The 26,758-nt window shown below is 35.9% G+C and overlaps 1 protein-coding gene and 1 non-coding gene across 4 annotated transcripts in view; one reads left to right on the forward strand and one right to left on the reverse strand.

Annotated features, from left to right (window-relative positions):
* Nucleotides 1-880: 880 nt before the first annotated feature.
* Nucleotides 881-26,758, forward strand: part of LOC106052565 (bone morphogenetic protein 2-like) — a 104,134-nt gene continuing 78,256 nt past the window's right edge. Inside the window, exons 1-2 of one of the 3 annotated variants that reach the window (XM_056022335.1) lie at nucleotides 6,274-6,579; nucleotides 6,891-7,167. The gene's annotated coding sequence lies outside the window, so the exon portion shown is untranslated. Of the gene's footprint in view, nucleotides 989-6,273; nucleotides 6,580-6,890; nucleotides 7,168-26,758 lie in introns of those variants that run through there. The other 2 variants (XM_056022334.1, XM_056022336.1) reach the window with 2 other exon arrangements.
* Nucleotides 23,813-23,885, reverse strand: Trnaa-agc (transfer RNA alanine (anticodon AGC)). The gene has a single exon. It is a non-coding gene; the product is annotated as a tRNA-Ala (tRNA).

Genomic DNA, 26,758 nt, shown 5'->3' on the forward strand with positions numbered 1-26,758 from the left:
ATCAGCGTTGTAAACCCCTCCTCCTCCTCATTTCGTTCCCCTCGTGCCCCCACCTCCCCCTCCCGTTCACCCTGGCCGCCGAAGCAACAAGAGCGGTGGAAACAAGAGGAACTAATGTTAGTGTTGTTTGTTACCACTATTGTTATAGATAATGTTTATTGTATGCAGCGAGTAGGTACGTTAGGTCAAAACACGAGCTGAGACAAAACACCTACACACACCTACACACACACACACACAGGAACATGTCGGAAGCTAGAACCATCGGCAATAGGTTATAGAAGTACGAGACTCGTTCTTTCTTGTTTTCTCCCCCCCCCCACACACACACACACTTTTCTCTCTTCATCTCTCTCTCTCTCTCTCTTCTTCTTCTTCTTCTTCTTCTTCCTCTCTATCCCCCTCTTTCTCCTCCTCACTCTCATATATTCTCTCCATTTCTCCTACTCGCCCCTTTCCCCCCCCCCCGCACTCTTTCTCTCCCTGTATCTCCCCCTCTCCTCTCTCCTCTCTCTCTATCTCTCTCTCTCTCTCTACTCCTGACTGTCTCAGCTGCCACTACACCTCCTCTTTACAAATTGTTTGTCCGGACAGACGAAAACAACCACACAACACAAAAAAACTTGTTTCGGCACTCACCACTTTCTCGTCCCGGTCGCCGTCACGTGACTTGATATTGTTGTTATAGTTTGTTGTTTCTTTTTCTTTTGTTGTTGTTTGTTTTTTCTTTTACTCCGTGAGTCATTTCCCGGACTATTTCCCGGCCCTGTCAGGATGTGATATAACAGTGCGTTAATAGTATTTTGTTGAGCATATATCAGGCCATGCTACCTGTGTGCTAGTGTCAGGTATTGTGCTGGGATGTTTTCTTATTATAGTCGAGATACTCACCCATTCACATAACGCGAGGAGTGGAGTGCTCACGTTTGTGTGGATACCATGCTACACCACAGATGCTCTGTTCTTATATAAGGTTTCTGATTGAATGGTAAGATAATGAGACTGACTTTAAGTTTTTATTATGCTGGTGTATCATATCGCACTAATAATAAGACAATAGGATGTTAGGTGTATGTGTAATATAATGACATCGTGTGAGATGTATTGAACGGGATCATTGGCGTGCCGTGGGTGCCAGGCGCCCTGGACAGCAAGCAATGGTGGCGTTTCCCTTGTCTCCTATTTGTATACATAATTCATATTTGGTTAAGAACAGCCCCTAGTAACACTAGTAAGGAATACTTAAAATATACATGAGCGCTTAGCTGACGTATGTAGCGACAGAACTATATATTTTATGCAGTATTTTGATACTCATTTACCTCCCTCCCCAGCTCGGGCGCCCGTGGCGCTGTCCCATCCAGTCTCCTCTCGTTTTCTGTAGCAGCACGGACTGTAGTTCTACAGCTTTCATTACGTGGTCAATATCAAAGACTAGGTCCTCATCATCAACAACATTCTCAGCTCAATCTTTTTTAAGCAATTTTTTTCCCATCAAAGTTATCTTCACCATATTTTTTTTTCCTCCACTTTCGTGGCCATCAACATCTCCGTGTGTATCATTATTGTCATCTTTATGATGTCAACTTTTAACTTGCATTTTGAGTGTGATCACAGTCAAAGTTTGGTTCAGAGGCCGTCTTTATAAATGTATCAAGGTTATTATCACCTTTACCTTAGTCTGTTGGACCGTTGGGGCACCATGCAAGATTTGTCGACCGTCTTTCTCCATTCCTCTCTGTCTTTTGCCTTAGATATAACCTCTTTCAACGGCAGGCCAGTTCATTCTATTATGTTTTCTTCCCATCGCTTTCTCTTCTTCTTTTTCCTGGTACTGTTCCCTGAAGGAGGTCTTTGCGAGCTCCTAAGACCTTGAAATATGGCCATAGATTTTTAACTTGCGTTTTTATTTTACGGTAGTTAGCAGGTCATCATGGGGTCCAATCGCCGCAGTAACCCTGTCTCGAATCTCTTGGTTTGTGATGTGGTCTTCAAATGTGATACCTAGGATCCTTCTGTAGCATCTCAATTCGATTGCTAGGATCCTCCTCTCTAGCTCTGCTCACCTATCAACCATTTATGGGCCTCCATGAACTAAAGGTCCATGCTGAGCTAACTCTCCTGTAGCACGGTCCAGGTCGACTATCAAACAAATTTTCTTCTGGCGACCTCCACAGCGCCCTGGAGGAACTCTTTGCCAACGAAGTATCTCTAACAGCATTTCCGAACCTTGTTTATTATTTTAAAAGAAATGAGCAACTTATTCATTCTCTGGCACTGCCAGGCTCGAGCTTTGTTAAAGGGAGACAACATTTCCACTGGAAAATTTTTCTAATGATGAGGCAGGTCTGCAGTAGTACTTCCCCCTTTGACAGGTTATAAAGAACCTCTTAGGAATGCTTAGAGCTTCGAACTTGTCTCGGGGGTCAGTTGTCATTATCCCCTCGGTTAATATAACAATATTGTGTATTGCTACTATAGATAGCTTCCATAATCGCTTAATCTCTAAACTTAGATTTTCGTATTATTATTATTATTATTATTACTTTTTGTGTCACGTAATCTAGGCGTCAAGGTTTCAAGTGTAGTGTAAGACGGAAGTTTATTTACACATTTTATTTTCCTGGGGATTTTGATTTTAACATTAAAATAGAGATGTGGTTATAACTCTTCATTGATTTGTTTTACATTATTTAGAAATGAAAATGTTTTATTTTATTATCGGTTCAAGTTGTGTATTTAATAACCTATTACAGGTGGAGGCACGGTTATGATCGCGTCTGTCAGTCAATAAGTTTCAAGCTTCATGTCAACTACTTTTGTGAATCTTTTATTCAAATGAAGTTATATTATGTGTTAACAGTGTGTGTTCAATCTTTCAATCTATAACGAGATTCAAACTGTTTTATTTCCTAAGAGACGATGGCTGCCCTTTCCTCACCTGCACAAATATCCATGGGATAATTTGGACACTGGATCATCAGGATTATCCCCCCCCCCCAAAAAAAAAAAAAAATGCCATGATGTATTAACCACCCAATGTTCATCGTTTGTTTAGTATAAAAAAAAAACCTTCTATGTAGAGCCGAATTTGGCTTTTAAAACACTCACATTATGACTCCAAGTCCTGACTCTCGGCACCCACGCGCATTCTACTGCCACCTCACTCTCCCCTGATCTTCTTTAAATCCTATAATCTTTGAATCCTCTTCGCCCACAGGAAGTGATCACGTCATAACATTCGCGTCTGAGCACATCCCAGTTTCGTGTTTTCTAGGCAAGTGATTCAGAGCGATGTACTATATGATTCAGAAAAGTGTGTCCTCTTCCGGTGCTTGCAGAGCGTAGAGATGGGTGAGAAATTAAAGAGGAGTCAGAAGCAGGACATTATTTTGTGCATGAATAATGTCCATCTTTAATTAGCCTTTATTTAGGGATGGCATTGCCTTTTTTTTTTTTTTTTGCATTATAGAATGATTTATCTGATCCGAATAGCAAGGCTTAACCGGTGGTATATATAGATGACAAAACATTTTAAAATGTCTATATCATTACTGGGGAAACTTGTCTTTTCAACATAAACAACACACTTCAAATGGTTTCTCTATGATTCAGTAAAGTGAAATATATATATTTTTGTGGATATTATGGAAATAATGTGTATCATATTTTTAGTGACTCCAATTCCAATATAGAAAAGCTACTATTGGTACTGTACTGTCCGTTCTTCCATACGTCCGTTGTGACTGTCAGGTTTGCTTGGATCTCAAAAGCTTGAAGTTCTATTGAAGAATACGATTTTCTAATCCTCTTGTTCAGAATAGGTTCGAGTGCTATAGTCTTCATACTGTCTGTATGATGGTCAGGGGTCGAATCCTGTTTCCTTTTCCTGCTAAATAATCTGCACATGTCTATACTTAATATATATATATATATATATCGCTTTCTCTGTCTACCTCTTCTTCTTTTTCCTGGTACTGTTCCCCGAAGGAAGGTCATTGCAAGCCTGGAGACCTTGTAATATGGCCATAGAGTTTTAGTTTGCGTTTTTTTTTACAATAGTTAGCAGGTCCAAGTTCCCAAATTATGAAACTAGTCTGTGTGTATCGTAAATAGTGCGACTGACCCACAGGGTCCGCCCTCGAGTTTATGGAACGCAAACCTCCGTAACATTAACTCCTTCTATTACACTTGTTTATCTCCAACTTTGTACTGCACACATAAAGTAGCAAGCACAAAGAAATCGAAAACATTTTAAATGTTAAAGTATAAAATAAACGAGGCGAGAGGGGGGCGGGGCTAACTTTGAAGTGGTGTGTCTGTCTGTGTGTGTGTGCGTGTGTGTTGTGGGGTCGGGGAAGAGCTGGGGGAAAACTAAAGAAAATGTTTGATTAAACTTTAAACTATCGCCTGTCAGCGTACCTCTCTGTGTACTCCAGAGGTCGTAGATTTACAACCGCACCATATTGCATTCATGTTAAACCGTAGTCAACCCATAAGGTTACTAGAGCATCGGTCTCAGCGCCGGTGTGGCGCATAATTTTTACAAGCACATACTCTATTTTATGGAAGCGATAGCGGAAAAAAAAAGAAAATCTATAAGAGGGGGAAAAAAATTGCCTGGACTTTTAATTTGCATGATATGTCTGACAGAAACCCCTGCACAACGTATCCATACATTCATAGATTGGTAGAACTGACATATAGTCCCGTTAGTTTGTTCCGTTACTAATAGGCTCTATATACAGTCCATTTTTTTTTTTTTTTTGGTAGTGAATCAATCGGAGCAGTGCGTCACCAACAGAGGAGAAATTGTAGCTTCTCAGTTCACAATCAGATTCAAAAGAAAACTGATAGATTGGTCTCCCCCTTCCTTTTATAATCTTATATCAATATCACACACACACACACACCGACAGACACGCTACATGATTACAAAAGATTATAGATTATGGTTAGAAAGCTAAGGGGCAGATAATATTTATACTTCCCCCCTTTTTTCTTTCTGTATCACCATTCAATAGTTTGGTATTAGTCTCAACTCCTGGCGATGTTCGAATGGCAATGAGCCATGAAGCAGATCGGGAGTTCTTCCAGGAAACTCCCAACCCCCTCCCGCCGCAGCTTCAAGACATTTTTGTGAGGAAATCCTCACGGCCAGTCCGTTAGTCGACACCTTTAGAAAGGATGTCTAACGATATAACCTAACTGACCATTCATCTCTTTGGGGAACTCTGGACGAACAAGTATCTACCTCCCTATCTACTAGCAACCTACTATCTATCTATCTATCTATCTATCTATCTATCTATCTATCTATCTATCTATCTATCTATCTATCTATCTATCTATCTATCTATCTATCACTTAATGCATGATATTGGTAAACTTATAAACCTCTTAGTTTATAATTAAGCCCCTCTAAGACACGCCGCTGTTGTCTCTGCTGATAATTAATGAATTCGGGGAAAAAAATGAGCGACCTTTTTATTATTTGGTTTTTACGACATTCATACATTCATTTGACGACATTCAGACATCCGTTTTGTTCAATACTCTCTCTCTCTCTCTCCTCGATACTTTGTCACACACAGGAGGGGGGGGGGAGAGACGCTTACTTAAAAATAATTCAAATAAAGTTTTATTTTATTTCCACAAGTTACAGATTATCAATGTTTCTTGTCCCTTATGATCTGGCTATGCTGTTGCACAGGTGATAGAGAACAGGTTTTTGTTCCCGAGCCCCCTCGTGTGTCCCAAGGTGGCGTGTCCTGCTTCGCTGTTTGCGGTAGCGGTGTTTTTTAAGAAACGGGGGCCCCCCATCATAAGTCCGCCCCCCCTCCCGTGTTCCTCCCTGATACCCCACCACCCCTCTCTTTGACCCACCTTCCCACCTCCGACTCCATCTCTTAACGGTCTACAAGGGATCATAATGTGTTAGTGCGTACGTGCGTGCGTGTGTTGTGTCTGAGGAGGTAAGAAAGAACGTCTACGGAGGCCCGTGAAATCTCTCTCTCTCTCTGTCTCTCTCTCTCTCCCTCCCTCTCTCTCTCTCTGCCTCTGTCTCTCTTCCGATCTGTCAGTACTTTTTCAAGAGACCCCGTAGTTCTGAGCTCCTTCAGTGCGCCGGTGTAGTTGTATTTTTTTTTAGGAGAGAGAGAGAGAGAGAGAAGGGGAGGGGGCTGATGGGTGGGCGGGCGCTAGGTGAGAGGGAGGGGGCACGAATTCGCCTTGTCAGGGGGACTGCGCTTGTAGCGTCCAACGCCTTGGTAGCAAGAGCGTTGCTGTCTCGACTACAGACCATCGAGTCTGTTCTCAGCGCTTTAAGCGCCCCGTGTCTCTCTGTTCTCCAACTAGTGTGTCGCTCTTGTGATCAATAATAGAACAATACCATGATCGATCTTTATAGCTGGCATTAACAAATAATTTTGTATTCATCCGCGTAGGACACTTTTGTATTACGCTCGTGCTGGTATACTGTATAAGAAATTTAAATATAAACAAATACTATCAGTTTTATGTAATAAACTTAAATGATGTCAATATTTGTAGTAGACCTTCTTTGTGATAGATAGTGAAGTAATATATATGATTAAAAAGTCATATGTTTTATATATATAAATATAAATAAATAATAAATATATAAAATGTAAAATTAAAAAAAAACATATTTATATAATACTTAAATTAGTTAAATTTAAATATTTTATTAAATAAGAAAAAATTGTTTCCAGATTTCAAGAACAATGTTACAAAATTTGAAAAAAAAAGATTAAATTTAAGCATTTTTAATTTTCAACCCGCACGGCAGACGTCAGATGTGTGCGTCAATTTATAAGTAGATCTTTTTATCATTATTATTATTATTAATTATTATTAATATTATTTAGATTTGTGTGCAAATAGTTTGTTGAAGTTAGACAATCCATCTTGTAAATTTGTGATTTTGATTTCGGGAAATCGCAAGAAAAGTGGATTCAAGCTAAATCTAGAGATACAAACCCGAGGTGCAGTGTGTGTTTGTTCAGTTTTGAACCAGTGATTCTGAGTTTGGATCCCTAGTCCTTTCGGACGTAATGCCGGACATTACTTGCTGATTGGATAAAGTGTGTTCTCGTGTCGGACTAATTAGTGGCTGTGTTTGATGGTGTTCGGGGAACTGATTAGGTAAGAAAAACATCTAGAACTGGATTTTTTTTTCTTATGTACATTTGCAACAAGTTTGAAGCGTTAAGTCATAGAGCCGTGTATTAAATAGAAGCCGACTCGTTTAGTGTTCAATTATTAAGTTACTCCTACTTAGTAACAAAAAATTTTTTTTGACTTAATTTTCAATGTTTATTATCGGTAATTAGTACATCTATTACGTGCTATAAGTAGATTTAATTGTCAAAAAATATTTCAAGACATGTAGAAATTGTCTGAAAAAATGAATGCATCTTGTTGTAATGACATTAACATGTCGAAATGATGAAAGCGAAATGGGAAGAATATTAATTATTTAATCTTATTTTCTGGCATATAATTATGACTCAAACATGTATTCCTGTCTTATCTTATCTTATCTTATATAATACAGACGTTACTTCAAAAAAGAAGATGATTACGTCCTACGCGTCATGCATTTAGTCATGCATATTAACCAATGACTTAAATTCTGCCAAGTCACTGGTTTTCCTGTCTTTAGAATAGGGTACCGTGTTTTTGAATGGACAATATTATAGCTATTTCATTTTTGATATATCGACATATATGTCTTAACGCGCTTCATCTGGGTCATCAAGTCGTCTGTATACGACAATGTCAGATTTCTAGTCTTTCTTAAGTCAAGTTTTCTTTGATAATTTATCAGTTTGCGATACTGAAAAGTGATCGAAATCAATATCAGATTTATTTAAATCATTTTGTACATATTTTGAACGTAATTTTATGCGAGTTTATTGTGGAATAATTTGCATTTAGAATATCATCATGGAATATCATCATGCCTTACCCGTTGAACTATGCCTAAATATTACACAGGCCTTTCACCTATTTTATTCCAGCAATATTTTGAAATGCGAGAAAACGATGAATTTATTACAGAGGACATATGTTGCAAACGAAATGAGACTCGAACCGCTAACTTCATAAGTTTTGTAATGTTCCATTAATGCATAATATATTCTTTAGACCATTTGTCTGTGATCTATAACCGTCTGATTTACTTTTAACATGAGCACAGACACAGTTAATAGGGTGCATTCTTACTTGAAAATGATGTCTCTGTATTTTTTTTTTGCCGTGTATTTCAGTTTTACTTGGTGGTGTATTTCAGTTTTACTTGGTGGTGTATTTCAGTTTTACTTGGTGGTGTATTTCAGTTTTACTTGGTGGTATATTTCAGTTTTACTTGGTGGTATATTTCAGTTTTACTTGGTGGTATATTTCAGTTTTACTTGGTGGTGTATTTCAGTTTTACTTGATGGTGTATTTCAGTTTTACTTGGTGGTATATTTCAGTTTTACTTGGTGGTATATTTCAGTTTTACTTGGTGGTATATTTCAGTTTTACTTGGTGGTATATTTCAGTTTTACTTGGTGGTATATTTCAGTTTTACTTGGTGGTGTATTTCAGTTTTACTTGATGGTGTATTTCAGTTTTACTTGGTGGTATATTTCAGTTTTACTTGGTGGTATATTTCAGTTTTACTTGGTGGTATATTTCAGTTTTACTTGGTGGTATATTTCAGTTTTTCTTGGTGGTTTATTTCAGTTTTACTTGGCATGTTTACGTGGGGGGGCCAGTATGTTACTTCATGTAGTCATACTGTCAGGGAATAGGGCTGGGAATCCGATGGCATTGACTATCTTCAGTGGTCACTATTCTTACTTTTTGTTTTCTTATTTTAAAATATTTTTACTTGAGTATTTAATACCATTAAATAGAAATTGATATTTCGAGGTATAAGCAGATCTTTTAATGTATAAGCCGATCCTTTAATGCATAAGCTGATCTTTTAATATATAAGCTGATCTTTTAATTTATATGCCGATCTTTTAATGTATAAGCAAATCTTTTTAGATATAAGCCGATCTTATGAAGTATCTAGATGCTACTACACAACTGTAAAGTCGTTACATGTATAAGACAATCCTCTAATGTATACCTAAACCGATCGGATCATACCAACTGCTCTTCGGATTTTAAAGTTTATGGAATGTATGAAAATAAAACCATTTATAGTGTTGTCAGAGCTGAACATCATTAGAAACATTTTTTTAAAAATAAAGTTAGACCAATTTCAAAACTTCTTTTTATAAGTAACAGTTGCTGGAAATAGGATTAAAAATCATGAACAAAGGACAATTTTTATTGAAGGAATTTTCACCATAATTTTTAATAAATCGAAATTGAACCGATTGAACCCAAATTAATTGCTAGATGTAACTTTGTGCAGACAAATGTGAGCTAAATAAACTAGATCTAATTATAAATTCATGAATCTACTTTTATATATATATATGCTTTGAGAACTGATTTTTATTGTAGAGAAAGGTAATTTGTTTTTTATTTAAAGTTGAGCAATAGTATAAATGTATGGACTTAGATCTAGGTATAAATGTATGGACTTAGATCTAGGTATTAATGTATGGACTTAGATCTAGGTATAAATGTATGGACTTAGATCTAGGTATAAATGTATGGACTTAGATCTAGGTATAAATGTATGGACTTAGATCTAGGTATAAATGTATGGACTTAGATCTAGGTATAAATGTATGGACTTAGATCTAGGGATTAATGTAAGGACTTAGATCTAGGGATTAATGTAAGGACTTAAAAATATGGATTAATGTAAGGACTTAGATCTAGGTATAAATGTATGAACTTAGATCTAGGTATAAATGTATGGACTTAGATCTAGGTATAAATGTATGAACTTAGATCTAGGTATAAATGTATGGACTTAGATCTAGGGATTAATGTAAGGACTTAGATCTAGGGATTAATGTAAGGACTTAAAAATATGGATTAATGTAAGGACTTAAAATATGGATTAATGTAAGGACTTAGATCTAGGGATTAATGTAAGGACTTAGAAATATGGATTAATGTAAGGACTTAGAAATATGGATTAATGTAAGGACTTAGATCTAGGGATTAATGTAAGGACTTAGAAATATGGATTAATGTATGGACTTAGAACTAGGTATTAAAGTATGGACTTAGATCTAGGGATTAATGTAAGGACTTAGAAATATGGATTAATGTATGGACTTAGAACTAGGTATTAAAGTATGGACTTAGATCTAGGGATTAATGTAAGGACTTAGATCTAGGGATTATTTATGACGTAATTAAGTGTCGGGGCTGGAGGCCGAGTGGTTAAGGGTTTGGCCTCTGCACGGGGGAGTTCTGAGTTTGAATTCCGGTGAATACTGAGATTGTGATCATTAGGATTTTTAGGACGCCCTTGAGTCCACCTCTCTAACAGGTACCTGCCCTACGTCATAGAAGTAAAGGTGGCTTATCATTGTGCAGGCCATACGACATCTTTGTTACATTTGGCCATAGAAACATGCACTTTTACATCATGTGCCTCTATAGATCGCAAGGTCTGACAGGGTTACCATTTTATACTCTTTTTTTTTTACTTCCGAGTTATAAGTGTAAGTCTAACATTGAACTTTTTCTTTTTTTTTCCCCTTAGATGTGTATAAAATATTGAAATTAGAATTAAAAATAAATAAATAACTACAACTAATCAACATGACTGATGAAAATTTATGCAAGTGCTTCATAATCTATCATCTATCATCTTTCTTTAATGATGTACATGTATAAAATATTTTATTTTTTTTGGGGAGAGGCACATAACAATTATTTCATATTTCAACATTAATCTTAAAATATGTTTAGTTTAGCATATTTTTTAAACAAAATATTTAAAACCATATTTAAAATATTAAATTTGCATATATAAAAGATATAAATTACATGTTTTTATAGTCTGATCTACATTACGGCAAACCTATATACACATTCATCGTAATTTGTTCATTACGATGAAAATGTCTCAACTATGATCATCTTGATAGAGATGACATGAAAATACGGATTTTCTTGTGTGTTTTTGGCAATGTAATCTTCTATAGAAAAAAAAAGGTGTGATTAAAGGGATGTCAAAACCAAAAAAACTTACATAAAAATATTTATCTTAAATGATGTCCTCATTATTGGTTTCTAGATATCAAGAACTTCGCCTTCACATTGATGTCGTAGTCCACCAAATACATATTTCGTAGTCCACCAAATACATATTTCCTAGTCCACCAAATACATATTTCGTAGTCCACCAAATACATATTTCGTAGTCCACCAAATACATATTTCGTAGTCCACCAAATACATATTTCGTAGTCCACCAAATACATATTTCGTAGTCCACCAAATACATATTTCGTAGTCCACCAAATACATATTTCGTAGTCCACCAAATACATATTTCGTAGTCCACCAAATACATATTTCGTAGTCCACCAAATACATATTTCGTAGTCCACCAAATACATATTTCGTAGTCCACCAAAAACACATATCCTAGTCCACCAAATACATATTTCATAGTCCACCAAATACATATTTCGTAGTCCACCAAATACATATTTCGTAGTCCACCAAATACATATTTCGTAGTCCACCAAATACATATTTCATAGTCCACCAAAAACACATATCCTAGTCCACCAAATACATATTTCATAGTCCACCAAATACATATTTCGTAGTCCACCAAATACATATTTCCTAGTCCACCAAATACATATTTCCTAGTCCACCAAATACATATTTCCTAGTCCACCAAATACATATTTCCTAGTCCACCAAATACATATTTCCTAGTCCACCAAATACATATTTCATAGTTAACCGAATACATATTTCCTAGTCCACCAATTACATATACACAAATATCTGTTAGACGGTTGGCTGACCTGCGCCTCTGCCTGAGCCCACCCTATTCTAATGGGTACCCGAAATGAGTTTAAGAAAAGTACAGGTGGTCGATGAATGAATTCTCCCATCAATCTCACCCTGATGAGTTGTGTGGACCGATCAGGAATTCTTCGGATTTCATATAAAATGTTTGTGTAGTTCTATTATTATTATTATTATATGCGCGCGCGCACACACACACACACACACACACATATTATATATAAACAAGTAAATTAAAGTAAAGTTCCCCTTTCAGACCTTGTGGTCTATAGGACTTATGATGTAAATGTCATCTGTTTTTATGTGGCCTACGGTTAACAAGGGTGTAATGTGGCCATCCGCCTTTACTTTTCCACAACTAATGTCAGGTACCCATTAGAGCTGGGTGGACTCAGAGGCGCCCAAAGATCCCGAAATTAAAAATCCTAGGCTCCACCAGGATTCGAACCCTCGCTTTACCGCTCAGGCACCTCGCCTCCGTTAAAGAATGTAAACCGGCTTATAAAATCCGAAAACTAATCGAAGAGGAGATCACTGTATCGTGAAAATATCAAATTGTTAGTATGAAACTACAAGTAGCTCGCTTAGAGTACGTACTAGTGAATTATGATTTCAAAATAATTTAATCTAAACTTCATTCTTTCATACCCAGCACATTGTCAACTTAAAGGTGTATAAATTCAAAACTCTAATGTCAGCAGTTTATATCTTTCAAATTGATCTCTTATTGATCTCTGCAAATACAAAAAACAACTTTCGATTCGTCTACAGCCTTGATTTCATGCCACGCTTCACTAAATCTAGCAGGCCATGTTGATCTAGATCTCTTGAAGATATTTCTTGTATTTCAATCGTTAAAGAACAACTCAAAAAAAAAAATATCCCTTGTTATCTGTACAAAATTATAATTTCAAATCAGGATTTGAACGTCTATCTTCGCAATCTAAGACTTTGAAGTTTCTTTCTGACACCTAAACATGATTACAAATTTCTCACGTGTGTAGTGGCGTATGTGTTCAGTGTGTAGTGGCGTATGTGTTCAGTGTGTATACCGATTAAGAAGCCAATTGTAGCCATTGAACGAAATGTATATATTGTTGTTTTGGTTGTAATAGTTTAAATGAAGGCCTATCAAATAATTCATCTTACATTAGGAAGTCTATATTGCATTGAATAGAAATCTACTCTTACCTATATATATTTCTACTTGAATCGGATGTTCTTTAGAAATATCTAGTGATACATGTCTTTCATTACTAGCTTACAATTTAAAAAAAATGTAACAATAATTAACATACATGAATAGATTGACCTGGGACACGCGTAGGACGTAAGGATCTTGTTTTTAAGTAACGTCTGTATTTTATAAGATAAGATAACAGTTTGACCTTTAGGGGGGGACAAAATAATAAAATTTAAAAAAAAAAAAATAAAAATAGTTGCAGACCTGGGAAGAAATATTTTTAAAAGTCGTCAGTGCTGTATTCGCTAGCGCAAAAAAAAAAAGAAATTTTTCCTTTTTTGAAAAAAAAACAAAACCTTCCACTTCAAAAGATTTCACAGCAAATCGAACGTTAACATTCAAATGTCGATTCTTAGCTACTATAGTTATATTCATCGTCTGTAACATGTCATAAAAAAGTATAATGTTAATAACTGTTGATATATCTAGAAATATACACATGTATAAACACATTGTTGAAATTCTGATATATCCAAAGAAATAGGAGCTACTTGGAAACCAATTCACCAAAGACATTGTCAAGATGGCTAAAAAGATTTTTGAACATAAAAAATAAATTATAAATGCGAAGAGTTTTGTATTCTGCGAAGACGCTGATCAGAAAAACTAAAAGACACAAGAACTCTTTTGTTCTCCTGTGCTATGAACTCATTGTATATAATCCTAAGTACAATGTCCTCATTCTCAAGTGATACTTATGATACAATTGGATGTGCACATTTTACCTACTCTTTGTCAATCACACACACACACACATATATATATATATATATATATATATATATATATATATATATATATATTATTATTATTATTATCTTATTAAGCTGTTACTCATTTTATATTTTAATTCTTTCTGAAAAAAAAATCTATTTGAGCCAATTCATAATATATTTAATTAATAATAAACGTTAAAAGGCAAGAAACGTATTTTTTTTCCTACATTAAAAAAAGGTGCCGGTACGCGTACCGGTGAATACCGTCACCAAAAAAAGCATTGTATATATACATATACATGGGCCAGGATTTTTTTTTTTCGAGGAGGGGGGTTGGGGGGGAGATTTTTTATCCCCCAGCCCCCCCCCCGGCGAAAAAATAATATATATATATATATATATTATATATATGTGTGTGTGTGTATGTGTAGGTATGTGTGTGTGTGCATAATTAATCTTTATTACATCATTATTATTATTATTATAGCTTTTATATAGCGCTACTTTCATGCTTATAGCATGCTTAGAGCGCTTTTGGTCCAATCTCATTTGTGGACCAGTGGGGGGGGGGGGATGGGGTATCTAGGAGTTGGTTTTCCGTGCTGCCTTTTAGGCGCTCAGTAAACACAACTCTGCCCTAGTCGGGTGTCGAACCTCAAGCCACCTTCTAGGTAGCCAAGCCAAGCCAAGTTCAAGCGCACTTGGCCTCTCGACCACGCTTCCCACAATTTCTGACCCTTCATTCTTTCGGAAGACGTTTATTGCACTCTAGAATAGGTTCTTCCTGGAGTTAGTGAAAAAATTGTAGACTCCCCGCCCTTGCCGGCAAGGGGTTCTGGGGGAGCGCTGGGAGCTCTTTCAGCGCGGGGAGGAGCCCCGCCGCCAAGCACTATTTCCGGTATTGAAAGCCAACAAAATGCATATTCTGAGGTATCTACAATGCATTATCCTGCTATTAAAAAGTTTTATTTAAAAAATCTAATGTTTTATTCTTACTGACTTAGACCCTCCCGCGCCGCGCAATGTCTGAAGCCTCTTCCCACCTGCTCTAAGGACCTCCATGAAAGTGTTGCGCCAAGTTGTACTAGGATGTCATCGCAACTCTTAATATGCGTAATTCATTTTGTCGGAGAACATGCCCCGCAAATCTCATGCGACGCTCTGTCACAACCTTACTCCCAATTTGACATAGGATTTCCTTGATTTAGACCCGATCTCTATAACTGACTCCTAAAATCTGTCTTAGCCATCTTTAATGAGCCACATTAAGTGTTTTTCAATTTCGGCAATGACTATTCACTGCACTTTATTAATGGAGCCCAGCCACTGATAGAAATGTGTAACCTCTCTTGACTACGATCTTGTAAATTAAGTGACTTTAGTTTGCTTTAGATTTTATATCGAAAAGGGAAGTTTTATCATCAAAATCATCTGTTGGGGGGTTTTAAACTAAAAAAAATCAAAACTCAATTGAAAATTCAAAACCCCATTTAGCTACGGTCATAGAAATTGTTGAATATGCGTTGATTATAGTTTGTAAAAACACTTTCACGGGCACTGACACCTATAATTTTACAACATTCTAGATTTTTTGTGATTTTTGGCAAACAGGATTACCCCCCTCCCCTCCCTTTCTCTTATAATAAAATTATTAAATGTCAATTACCAAAGATTATAAAGCATGGCCTTCAGAACAAGTGCCATGTTGCAACATAATATTATAATATATATAACATAACAACATATAATGAAGAACATTTATAACCAGAACAAGAAATCTCTTATGTCAACCTAATGCCACAAGCCAGCCTAATGTCATATGTCAGCATACATAAATGTCACATCATCGGCACAGTGTAGAGTCAACCGATAAATTTGTAATGTTATTACCGGCAGTATTATCAGCGGAGTAGTTGGTTTTAGATCAAGATCTGATATCACAATTTAGTATCTAGATGTAGTATCCCAATCTAGTATCTAGATGGAGTATTTCCATCTTATATCTAGATGGAGTATTTCCATCTAATATCTAGATGTATTATCCCAATGTAGTATCTATATGCTAATTTTTAATCTAGTATCTAGATGTAATATCCCAATTTAGTATCTAGATGTAGTATCCCAATCTAGTATCTAGATGTATTATCCCAATCTAGTATCTAGATGTAGCATCTCAATCTAGTATCTAGATGTAGTATCCCAATTTAGTATCTAGATGTAGTATCCCAATTTAGTATCTAGATGTAGTATCCCAATCTAGTATCTAGATGTAGTATCCCAATCTAGTATCTAGATGTAGTATCCCAATCTAGTATCTAGATGTAGTATCCCAATCTAGTATCTAGATGTAGTATCCCAATCTAGTATCTAGATGTAGTATCCCAATCTAGTATCTAGATGTAGCATCTCAATCTAGTATCTAGATGTAGTATCCCAATTTAGTATCTAGATGTAGACTAGTATGCGAATCTAGTATCTAGTATCTAGATGTAGTATCCCAATTTAGTATCTAGATGTAGTATCCCAATCTAGTATCTAGATGTAGTATCCCAATCTAGTATCTAGATGTAGTATCCCAATTTAGTATCTAGATGTAGTATCCCAATCTAGTATCTAGATGTAGTATCCCAATTTAGTATCTAGATGTAGCATCTCAATCTAGTATCTAGATGTAGACTAGTATGCGAATCTAGTATCTAGTATCTAGATGTAGTATCCCAATCTAGTATCTAGATGTAGTATCCCAATTTAGTATCTAGATGTAGTATCCCAATCTAGTATCTAGATGTAGTATCCCAATCTAGTATCTAGATGTAGTATCCCAATTTAGTATCTAGATGTAGCATCTCAATCTAGTATCTAGATGTAGACTAGTATGCGAATCTAGTATCTAGTATCTAGATGTAGTATCCCAATCTGGTATGTAAATCTATTTTCTAAATCTTATATCTATACCAAGAGTGCCTGGAGTCTTCAACTTGGATGCGATGGGTTATCTTCCTTAGTATTGTTACGTTTTATCTTATTACCGTTCTTGACTGAGTTATAAATAGCCAACAGGAAGAAGATTTCTGGGGTATTTCAACTATTTGTAGGGTTCATGTTTTCATTTTTTAATGAGGTAAAAAAGAAAAGGAATGATCTATTTCTATGGGTACAGGTTTCGGATATTCAGAATTGAGGATTTGCACCCTAGCCCATCCTGCAAGATTGTGGGGGAACGCGACGGATAGGATTCGAACCCAAGATCATCTAGGCGACTTTCCGGAGTGCATATCAAACTACCGGGTAGCCACGAATAGTCAGTTTTCATTGTAGATTTCATCTCGTTGGGAAATATTTATATTTTATTCGGATTATAATTGTCGCAAAATGTTGTGTCAATAATGTTATTTTCTATTTAGCCATAAATTGTGAGAAAAAAATGTGGGTCAAGGATGTTGATCATTGAGTTTCATGAGAGAATTGTTATGCTATTCATGAAACAACACTAGCTCTAGACTGTTGTTTACTGTGTACACATACAAACAATTCATTTGGAAATACAATAAATCTATGTTCAATTATGTAATACACATTTACAAAACATTTTAAACAAACTTGTAGAGAAAGAGGGGACGGCCCAGGAATACATGGAGATGTGATTTGGAATCAAATGTCTAGCTAGGGAACATGGCGGCATTGTCGTTACTTAAAGCAATTAAATGTTATTTGTCACATTCCTATTTATTTGCCGATTCTAATAGAAATAGTATAATATTCTAAACAAAAAAAAAACAACAACTTATACATAGGCTTAAAGAAGAAAACAAAATTTAGTCTAATGTTATTTTAGGACTGTTACGTGTTAATGTTATTTCTAACTTTAACAATACTTATGAATGCTATAACTTTAAGTGAAATTGTAGGAAATATTCGTGCAAAATTCTGGTATTAATATTAAATATACCAAAAAAACGAATCTTGATTTCGGAAATGTCAGAATGCAACTGATGATTTTAAAATAAGATATACGTATGCAAAAGAGAACAAGCATCCGTGAGCATTCGATGTTATGAATAAACAAGCTATTCCGAAGTTTGCTGATATAGAATATAATAGTGTGATATGTAAATAATGTAAACGCTAGAAAACACTATAGCAAGCTATTTAGAATGTTTACAGTAAATGTCGGAGTTTAAAAGAGCAAACACTTTTGTTGACATTACTGAGAGTTCTGTTGGCAGAGGATTTAGGGGGGTGGGGTGGATTTCGTTGAAAATAAAATTTTATTTATCAATGAGCAGTCTCATTAACAGAAGCGTCGTCGGCGACTCGCAAATGGGAAGTGCAACGGGCTCAAGGGGGGGGGGCCTCTTCCAGAGAAAATAAAACTAAAACAATACTATTGAAGGAAAAAGTCGATTTTGAGCTTTAAAAGAAATAATGGTCATGTCTTTGATGTCCGAAGATTACGGATGAGTGCAGTGTTTCACATGACTACGCGAACCCGATTCCGACCTACATATTTTCCCGCATCTCATGCAGACATAGTAGCTTAACATTTTATCTTGTGGTGGACTGTACAGATGAATGAGTCGATACACAGTTTTGTGTTCTCCTGTCAGTATAATATATGGTAGAACAAGCAATATATAAAAAAAAACTTAAAAAAATAAATATCATCTAACGGTAAGAACTCCGCCTTTACTACCATATTTCTCAATAATGTTGAAGTTATTTCCTTTTTTTTCAATATCAAACAAAATAATTAGTTATTTTAAAAAAATGTCCTAGTACCCAGCGTACATCCTAGTATGGAAAGGTTGTTCTCTTTCTTTGCACGTCCAATATACATTTTTGTGGTTTTACTACTTTTAATATTTCCTTTTGTATTACTTTTTTTTAAGTAACCGAAAATTAAATAGATGTAATAGAAAGATTAATTTAAACTTAAAACAAAAAAATTTAGTAAATGTAATTGAGTCTTTCATTAAACTTCAAAAGAAGAAAATATTAATAAACTTAATTGAAAGATTACTTGGAATTAAGAATGGACAAAGATTGCAATCTAGAAGTTAGCGCCCCTGTTGACTACTTCCGTCACCGTAGCTGGAGATCGTAGTGATAACGGTGAATTAGAAATGGTAGTCAAGTCTATTTCAAGTCTATGTTCGATCGAGACTCTATCCCTTTTATAGAGTGTTGTACGTGGTTTTCGATGTCATCACGAGAAAAGGTGAGCGGATTGTTTGGTTGTGTTGGCTGAATAGATTCTGATGAAATCGCCAAGTTGTCTGCCGTAATTCAAGTTAATAAAATACTGGCGTGAAAGTTGAAGAGACTAGTGGGAGACGGGAGACGGATGGACGTGTTTTTTTTTACAAAGCTTATATCAACTCACTCTGTCTGTCTGTCTGTCTGGTGAAAAGTTTGAACTTTTTTTTTCTCCCATTTCCCATTCTCCGATCAAGTTAAAACTATGCATAATTATTCATCAAACCTGACAAGACATGAATCAATCGAAAAAAGTAAACAATTAGCTAATTAATTATTTGTTATTAATCATTTTGTTTGATATGAAAATAAGGGGAATAAATGCTACTTTGTGAGAGATGTCGATGTACGAATTTAATCCCTTTATTACTTTAAGACACGTTTTTCCTCCCGCTTCCCATTCTCGGATCAAGTTGAAATATTGAATAATTATTCATAGTCAATGATAATATACGAATCACCCAAAAAATTAACCAATTAGCTAATCACTTAGTACTAATTAATTAATTTTGCTTTAGATAGCAGAAAGGGGGCTAAACCATGTACTTTTCGAATAAATGGCAGTAATTATCGGTTCTTTCCCTTTAAAAAAAACTTTGTTCTTCAAAAGGATTCTTTTTTTTTTTTTTTCAGTTGCCTTGTTAGTGAATTATATTTTGTTGAAGTTGGAGCTGTTTATATTTCTAAATAAAATTTAGATTCAGTTTTATTTTAAGAGAAGCTTGTTCATTTTTTTTCAAGTTTTACGTTGAAAATACAATATGTCTACATCTGTTTCATTCTATAACACATTCAGTGACTACACACCAACCACTGACTATCAGAAACCCCTAAAATTCAATAGCTCTCAAGATGCGCCGAGTGGCGCTTATAGGATGCTACAAGATCATCGCATGGAGCTCCTAAGCATTGTTATAAGTTCACTATTACAACTTTTTACAACTTTGTGGGTTGACGCTTGGACCTTATTAGCTCAAAAACAACACAAAACAATCTTCATTTCTAATGATATGACTTTTTCGGCCAGCTCCTTTATCTTATATAATACAGACGTTTCTTCAAAAAAGAAGATGGTTACGTTTTACGCGTCCTGCTTTTAGTCATGCATATTAACCAATGACCTAAATTCTGCCAAGTCGCAGGTTTTCCTGGCTGGCTCAGGCAACCCATTTCATGCTCTAATATGCTCCATATGTACAAATTTGTGCTAACATATGGAACGAGGAATGTATGGCCTAGCTTGTACAAATTTGTCCTAACATATGGAACGAGGAATGTATGGCCTAGCTTGTACAAATTTTCAATTGTGAAAAAACATCCGAAACAAACAAACTTCGATTAGAATCTAAAAGATTCAGAAATAAGGCGCTGCTAATTGGACGCTTTCACATTAAACAAAGGCAAGCCAAGGAACATAAATTGAACTTCACTGTTGCCAACTTAATTAATCACAAAAAAAAATAGAGATACAATTAGTTTTTAAATAAGTTGTAAGTCTTTAGATTTATTTCTATTTACTTTTTGCGCAACTTTTTTGACTTGTTTGTGTGTCTAAATGTTGCTGAGAGAACACAATTAATTGCAGAATATCTTTAGTTCTGTTTCTAATTGGCCAATGATTACTTTTTTTTTTTTGCCCAATGAGTTTGACAACAACGACATACTGTCACTGAAAAAATAATAAATCAAGCTTAGCTTTATATCTTTACATTGTGTTATATAACAAGTTTCTCGAGATGATTATGTAAATATGTGTGTTTATTTACTCTTTAAAGAGATAAAAGACATTTTTTTAAATTATTTGTCCGTTGGATAATTATTCCTATATTTTATGGCTATAGTTAGAAGATGCTACTTTTATATATATTTCTAAATGTAGATGGACAGGAAAAAGGGGGGGGGGGCTTATTTGAATGAATTATAATTTTGTGTATGTGTGTGTAGAGGGGTTTGTGAATAAGCGAAGTTGAGAAAAGAATTAAATTATAATGAGTTCAGAAGGGGAACATTAATATAACTTTTTGTAGTTCGTTGAGTTAATTTTATATTGTTAAACTCTTTAAATAATTTCAATTGATTTGTTTTTGGTTTTGACCACGTAGCCTGAAGCATTTATTAAAATTCCCTCCCAACCTCCGCCCCGCCCTCTGGAGTATGAATATGAAACATTATTGAAACATTCGGGGCGACATTTCCTTTGGGGGTCACACCCTCTGGCCTCTTCAATGTGATGCGTAATTTGTGTGCCGCCCTTAAACGTTGATGGCCGCAGTCTGAACGCACCTTCAATGATTGATGGCTTAAAATTGCTAGACTAAGATATTTACTTTTTTAGTAATTCAAGAGATTGGGCCGGATTTACCTATAGGCAACACAAGTTAAAGCTTAAGGCTTAGGGCCTCCAAGAAGTATTTAGCACTAACATAGAATACCTGGACTTATTAAGGGTCTCAAAAGCGCACATAATCTCAAATAGTTAGGGCCTTTTCAAGCCGTAATATGGCACTGAAAGGGATCATTTCTCCACCAACCCTTCCCCAAAATGCTAATTTAATTCAATCGAATCCGGTTTTCGGCCAGCCGCTTTTTGGACCGAATCCTAAGAGCCGAAACAAATCCTATCATATAGTCTAATCTTGTTAATCGCACCAGCCGGTTATTAGGACCAGACCGTTTACGTCTCGATGTGGCCCGATTAACAGGGTTGGACTGTTTCCCCATCTTATAGAAGGATGTTATTTCTTTTAACAGATACGAATTGCGATATTTGAAAACAGTGATGTTTTAAAAATTTGACCTTTGATCTTTTGACTTAAATTCACTACAATAAAATATTTGCTAATACGGTAGAAAGTCTTTTATCCGGACGTCGTTTATTCGAAACGTCAAATTTCTGGACTGCTTTTTTTTTTTTTGGTTGTTGCTTTACAGTACGGTATCTCACTTGTCTCCAATACACACTTTTCTCATGTTGAAAAACAAAACCAAACATTTAGACTATTTAGTCTATTTTATACCAATGATTCTAGCTCAGCTTCTGGAAGTCCAGGGGTAAAGCCACGACCTTAAGAAAGCTTAGACAACCTATTGCTATGTAAACAAATGTTTGTTATACAAAATTTTGTCATGCGCGTGACACACCAGAAGCGTTTCCACTGTGTTGGGTCTCGAGATTGGGTGGGAAAAGGGCGGGGGGGGGAGTGGGAGAGGGGTACGTGAAGTGACGTCAAGGAATATTTTGATTGAGATTAAGACGTTGCAAGGGTTCAGACCCCGAGGACGGTCGAGCTGAAAGATTTATAGCGCAATGCGGAGCTCAGACGGCGACATGTCTAGTCAATTCTACAATGTTGAGGTCCTCGCTAGACCAACACAAAAGTCGCCCGACCTGTGATCGTCATAAAGTCTCTTGATAGAACTGGGACAGAGATATCTACTTCAGAGCTGCCTAACGTTTTTCGGCCTCGTGGTCACGTTAGCTAATGAAAGTGTGTGTCACGTGACTTTATGACGTGGGTGACGTGATTTTATGACGTGTGTGTCACGTGTCCAGCGTAACAGAAAAAAAAAACTTCCAGTCTAATGTAACCCTCCACAGCTTTCATTGTGGACAGCAAAGCCGAGGGACCGGTTAGCACTGCGTCAAGGGTCGGATGTGGCCCACGGGTCGTAGTGTGGCATCACTGATCTATTTTTCTACTAAAAGAAGCTTTTAAAAACAATATTATGGCTCCGAAACAAAGTTTGCATTTTCAAGTTTTCGAACACCATTACCTCACTTTAAATTTTTGGACTTTGTAGAGTCTAGTTTATGTTATAGTCTAGTCTATTGAACTATCTGAACTGTAATTATAATAATTTTAAATAAAGCTTACATATAATATGTTAATAATAATATTCATATGACATTTAATTATTTAAAACTAATCGACCGGCGGCGTAGCATACGCCGCTAATTTGCAGGGCCGGCCTTAGGCCACTGCAACCTAAATGGCATAATGTAATACCCGTAATTGTAAAATCTAGTGAAAGAAGCTTCTCGCTTACTTGAGGTCAACAAAGATAGATTGAAACATTTGGTAATTCTTGCTATTGAGCGTAATCTATGTAGGAAACAGAATTATTATGATATACTGTATGACTTTGCTACACGCAAGGCTCGTAAAGTAGTTCTGTACGTAGTAAAGAATGAATAAAATGCAAAGACGAATATATTTTCTAATACAAACTCTTAATTTTCACTAATTATCCGTATCCCTACCCAAACTGGGCCCCGCGAAATCCGTTTCGCATTGGGCTCACAATGGTTAAGTCCGGCCCTGCTATTTAGTGACGGGTGAATACAGCGTAGATTACTTGTTCTCTTTCCATGACTTCTTGGTCACAATGGTTATGTCCGGCCCTGCTATTAAGCTACGGGTGAACACTACTCCCCCCCCCCCCCCATATTCTCTTTTTGTTCTCCTCCAAAATTTAGTGGGGTAACTCTATTCCGTCCGATTTGCAGAAATAAAAGAGTGATCTTTCCATTATTTGGTGTCTAAGCCATGAAGAGAATTATATATATACATAAGATTGTTTATTAAATTAAATATTTAGATTTAAAAAAAATAGATGGAGCAGCAGGGTATCGATCCCTGTACCTCTCACATGCTAAGCGAGCGCTCTACCACTTGAGCTACAGCCCCTCTAATAAAGGCGTCAGTGTGAACAAACAAATTAAAAAATTAGTGAACATCTTATCAACTTTAGAATAAAGTGTTCAGTATTTTATTATTGAGGGAAGCAGATGCGAAGATTTATAGTTGGCATTCTATTGAGAGTGTGAGGTTTTGTCTCGAGACTTGTTTTAACTTTACTATTTATTAATCATTTGAAACTGTGTAATAGTGTTGTGCGTCGCACGCAAAATGCAGGTCAAGTCCCCCAGGCTAATATTACTTGTGGCTAATATTACTGCTAATATTACTTGTGGCTAATATTACTTGTGGCTAATATTACTTGTGGCTAATATTACTTGTGGCTAATATTACTTGTGGCTAATATTACTTGTGGCTAATATTACTGCTAATATTACTTGTGGCTAATATTACTAGTGGCTAATATTACTGCTAATATTACTTGTGGCTAATATTACTTGTGGCTAATATTACTTGTGGCTAATATTACTGCTAATATTACTTGTGGCTGATATTACTTGTGGCTAATATTACTTGTGGCTAATATTACTTGTGGCTAATATTACTTGATGTCGGGCCATAACATTGCGAGCTAGCAAGAGATTTTACAACTAAATTCTATAAAATAAACCACATTTTAAATCACAGCAGTCGTATTTGTCGCATTGTGACCCTCTACAGATTAATGGGGATTATTGATTGACATTTACAACTTGTCGTCAAATAACGTCTGAGGATAAGTTTCTTTGTTGTTGTTGTTGTTGTTGTTTTTTGAATAAATTCTGATTTTACACTCAACTGTTGAAGGTTTTATATTTGTTTCTATTGGCCAAACAACAATAACGAGAGAGGAGGGGGGGGGGAGAGTACAAGAGAGAGAGAGACATATATTTCTTTTTAATTATCCGGGACAATGTATAGCCTTTCAAAGACTTCAAGCCTGAAGAAGAATCAGATTTAAATTAGACAACAACAACAATAAAATTCACATTAAAGTATTCCACTTTTGGTGTCAGAAAAAAGCAAATCAAAATTAACTCTCATTTAGTTTGTGTCTGTAGAGCTTACTGTTTAGGGTTGAAAAAAAAATTAATTGGATCTTTTTTTTTTTTTTTAATTTAAAAATGTCAACGATATCACCGGCCTTATGGTTTTGTATTTTATTGTTTTGTCTCCGTGACCATTGCCTGTTTTATTTCCCTTGTTCTGTCCATGAAGTGTGCCTTCTAAAACCACCAGGGCTTGAAATGATGATTTGGTCGTCCCAAAGAAAACAAAAAGATTTACTATCATGTGTGTGTGTGTGTGTGTTAGTGCGTGTGTGCGTGTGCTTGTTGGCTTCATGAGGCCAACGATGCTCATCCCCACCCCACCCACCTCTTCAAATCGTGACAATCCAACTGACCCAGCGTGAATTTGTGAATTATAATCCTGCGTGTGGTGATAACAGGGGCGTAGAAAAACTAGCCGATAGGAAGGGGACTAGGACTTCAGCAGCCATGATCTGTTTCGTGAAGTGAGTGAGAAGACACGAGGAAATGAAAGAGAAAGAGAGAGTATGAAAAGAGACTGGCAAATAAAGAGAGAGGAAGAGGGAGGAGAGAGAGAGAGAAAGTGAGAGGGAGAGAGTGTGTGTGTGTGTTTGTGTGTGTGATTTGGGAGAAGAGAGGGGGAAGAGAAACAAAAGAGAATAAAAAGAGAATAAAAAGAAATTTGGAAGAAAGGAGGATAAAAAGAAGGAAAAAAAAGAGGAAGAGAGAAAAAATGAGAGGCGGAAGAGAAAAGAAACATGAAAGTAAAAAGAGATGTGGACAAAATGTGAAAGAGAAACGGAAGAAATGGTACAAATGGATCGAAACAGAATGAACATAAAAGAGACGGAGTGAGAGAGAGAGAGAGAGTAAGGAAGAGGAAGAGGAAGTGACGACATCAACTAGTAAAGAAGGATAGAGCAATGTAGTGCTCAAGTAAAAGAAGGAAAATAAAGTTTTATACGGATGACATTATATGGATGACATTATATGGATGACATTATATGGATGACATCATCTGGATGACATTATATTAATGACATCATCTGGATGACATTATACGGATGACATTATACGGATGACATTATATTGATGACATCATCTGGATGACATTATACGGATGACATTATACGGATGACATTATATGGATGACATCATATGGATGACATTATACGCATGACATCATCTGGATGACATTATATGGATGACATTATATGGATGACATTATACGGATGACATTATACGGATGACATCATCTGGATGATATTATATGGATGACATTATATGGATGACATTATATGGATGACATTATACGGATGACATTATACGGATGACATTATATGGATGACATTATATGGATGACATCATCTGGATGAGATTTATAGGATGACAGAGTTGAGAACCTCAAACTATAGTAAACACATTGCACTCTACTCTGGGGCTGTAACACGGAATACTTGGTTAGGCCAATACTTCAATATATACGTCCTCTGTTTGGAGCCTGTCAGAGCAAAAACACAACAAGAAACAACAACAGACACAAAATAGAGCCGTGAATTTCATAGCAAACGAATATTAGTGAAGTCACTACATTTAGAAACGCTTTAGGACAAAAAGACTAACAAGCAAAATACAAAAAAGTACTTTAAAAAAACAAAGCTTATATAAAGTGTATTGATCTATAAAGGGGAATAATTCAGCTTATGTCAATTACTATTTTTTCCCTTGTTTGAGAAACCATACAAAGTAATTTATTACCACTAGTTGATTAGCTACATTACAAAAAAAATAATCCTTGTGTTATCAGGTAAAATAAATAATTGTGCGAAATTTCTGCTTGATCCGAGATTG

Source organism: Biomphalaria glabrata, chromosome 3 (genome assembly GCF_947242115.1).
Source record: "Biomphalaria glabrata chromosome 3, xgBioGlab47.1, whole genome shotgun sequence".
In the NCBI taxonomy this organism is placed as follows: domain Eukaryota; kingdom Metazoa; phylum Mollusca; class Gastropoda; family Planorbidae; genus Biomphalaria; species Biomphalaria glabrata.